Source organism: Stegostoma tigrinum, chromosome 25 (assembly GCF_030684315.1).
Source record: "Stegostoma tigrinum isolate sSteTig4 chromosome 25, sSteTig4.hap1, whole genome shotgun sequence".
Classification (NCBI taxonomy): domain Eukaryota; kingdom Metazoa; phylum Chordata; class Chondrichthyes; order Orectolobiformes; family Stegostomatidae; genus Stegostoma; species Stegostoma tigrinum.
This window is the reverse complement of record NC_081378.1, coordinates 3355042-3358052: the sequence shown is the minus strand read 5'-3', so window position 1 is coordinate 3358052 and position 3011 is coordinate 3355042.

Sequence of the window (3011 nt, the reverse complement as noted above, 5' to 3'; positions counted from 1 at the left end):
CAGGCCAAGCAGCACCTTAGGAGCACAAAAGCTGACGTTTCGGGCCTAGACCCTTCATCAGAATAGCTCTTCTGATGAAGGGTCTAGGCCCAAAACGTCAGCTTTTGTGCTCCTAAGGTGCTGCTTGGCCTGCTGTGTTCATCCAGCTCCACACTTTGTTATCTCGGATTCCCCAGCATCTGCAGTTCCCATTATCTCTGCTAATGGGGTAGACCATTAGTGGATGACAATGGGTAGGCTGTGCTGAAAACAGCCCATGTGATGACAGACCTGAAGTATGGGGCTGGGAATAAGGTGCTCAGGCTCTAAAATTATTGAACTCAATAACTTCAGGGTTCCCAGGCAAAAAATGAGGTGGTTTTCTTCCAGCTTGCACTGAGCCAGACTGGAGCACTGCAGTAAGCCTGAGACAGATATTGGCCAGGGAACATGATATGTTGAAGTGGCAGACAACCACTTAGGCAGGCAGAATGTAGGTATTCTACAAAGCAGTCATCCAGTCTGGATTTCATCTGCCCAGTGTAGGGGAGACCACATTTCAAAGAGTGAATACAGTAGGATAGATTGAAGTGCAGCTAAATCACTGCTTCACCTGGAAAGCGAGGAGGGGGGAGGTAAATGGGCTATGTTACACCTTCAAGTATTACATGTGTCATTCTCGCTCTGTGCTCCCATCTTCACTTATCTGCTTGCTCATTCTGTCCCCACCCCCTCCCCAGTTCCGTTCTTCAGCATCTATGCCACATTCCCCCTGCTGCAATCAGTTCTCAAGAGGGGTTACTGGATCCAAAACATTGACTCTATTTTCTCCACACAGATGCTGCCAGACTTCTTGTGTTTCTGCAGCAATTTCAGTTTTCGTTTCAGCTTCCCAGCATCCATAAGTCTTTGCTTAGTAGTTATTCCTTTCGTTAGTTGGAATTATGTCAAGACACTTGAAGAGAGTGAGTGTGGGACATGGAACATCTTACATATCTGACATGCCTGTTGCTGTATATATTGTATATTACTTCTATTATAATTATATTAATAAACTATGTTGTGTAAACTGTTCAGAAAGGCTTCAGTACTTGTGGCATGAATTTGCAATACAGGCATGAGTGCATTTGTATGATTCGAATATTATGAACTACAGGCAATCTGTCCCACAAAATCATGACACGCGTCACTGCAAATACTATAAACAAAGACGTAGAAAGCAATCCCATTTTCCGGCTGCAAAAATTATGTGGAGTTTGCTTGGTGGTTCTGCTGACCTCAATTTGCAGCCAAACGTGCTATATTTCATAGAGTAGAATCATAGCATCCTTACAATGTGGAAACAGGCATTTTGGCCCACCAAGTCCGCACCAACCTTCCAAACAGCATCCCTCCCAGATCCACACCCAAACCCTATCACTGTAGTGTTCAGGAATGTGTAGATTAGGAGGGTTGTAGGGGTATGGGTATTGGTCTGAGTGGGATGCTCCAGTAGTCAGTGTGGACTTGTTGGGCCAAAGGGCCTGTTACCACACTGTAGGGATTCTATGATAATTAGGTCACTTTTAAACACAGTGTAGAGGTTGGCCTGTATTTTGGAAGGGTTTTCCTTTGAGACTTCAAAAGTTAATGTGGTACATGTTCTACTTCACAACCAGGCAATCTCCAGGAAGGGTTGAGAAACCAGATTAAAAACAGGAAAAGAGCAGGCGACCCCTTTGTGGACTCTGACTGACATGCATATAACCAATAACACAATCTATAAACAAAAAAAAACAAAGAACTGGGAATGCTGGAATTCAGAACCAAAACAACAGCTGGAGAAACTCAGCAGAACAGGCATATGTGCAGAGAAGGCAAAGTTCATGTCTTTGGTTCAGTGACCCTTCAGAATTTGTGTCCTCATACTCTAGATATAAATGTTAACATAGAACATAGAACGTTACAGCACAGTACAGGCCCTTCGGCCCTCGATGTTGTGCCGGCCTGTCATACTGATCTCAAGCCCACCAAGCCCTACAGTATTCCATGTATGTCCATATGCTTATCCAATGACGACTTAAATGTACCTAAAGTTGGCGAATCTATTTCAATTATATTCGGTTCAGTGTGTTCCATTTCACCCATTTATTAAGATACTTTTTGTGACAATTCCTGATCTTGCAGTTTATCAGTCTCCAATTTGTGTGGATTCAATCCAGTTCCAATAGTGCAGGAGGATTGCTCACTGAAAATGAATACTTTACAGAGTGACCAAAGAACTGCCTCCGAGAACTAAAATTTCAGAACAGTTGCATGAGAGGTTTCCTGAGGTTAAAATAAATGAGGTTATTTTTCCCCTTGCACTCTATCTGACCTGACAGTATTTAGGATTTGATATTAATGAAGAGTCACACCACCAAATGTAATGCACTAGTTCAGCCTATTGTAAATTATGTACACAGCTTTTAGAGAATTGCAACATTAGACCCAACATAGACTTTGAATTTAATCAGGCTGTGGTTCTCCATGTATTTCCCTTTAGTGCTAAAGATTGGCCAACTTAGAGTCCTAGCAATGTAAAGCATGTAAACAGATCCCTTAATCCACCTCATCCATGCTGACCAGATATCCTTGAATCAATGTAGTCCCATTGGCCAACATTTGACTCATATCCCTTTAAACCTTTAATATTCATATAAATGATGCCTTTTAAATGTTATACTGGCCTCCACTACTTCCTCTGGCAGCTCATTCCATACACACTCCACTCTCTGCATGAAACAGCTGGACTTCAGGTCCCTTTTAAATGTTTATCCTCTCACCTTAAACCCATACCCTCTGGTTCTGGATTCCCCTACCCTGGGAAAAAGACCGTGTCTATATATTGTATCCATGCCCCTCATGATCTTATAAACATCTATAAGAGCATCCTTCAGCTTCCGATACTCTGGGGAAAATAGCCCCAGCTTATTCAGACTCTTTGTATAGCTTCAACCCTGACAACATCCTTTCCTGAACCCTTTCAAGTTTCACAACAACCATCCTGTAGC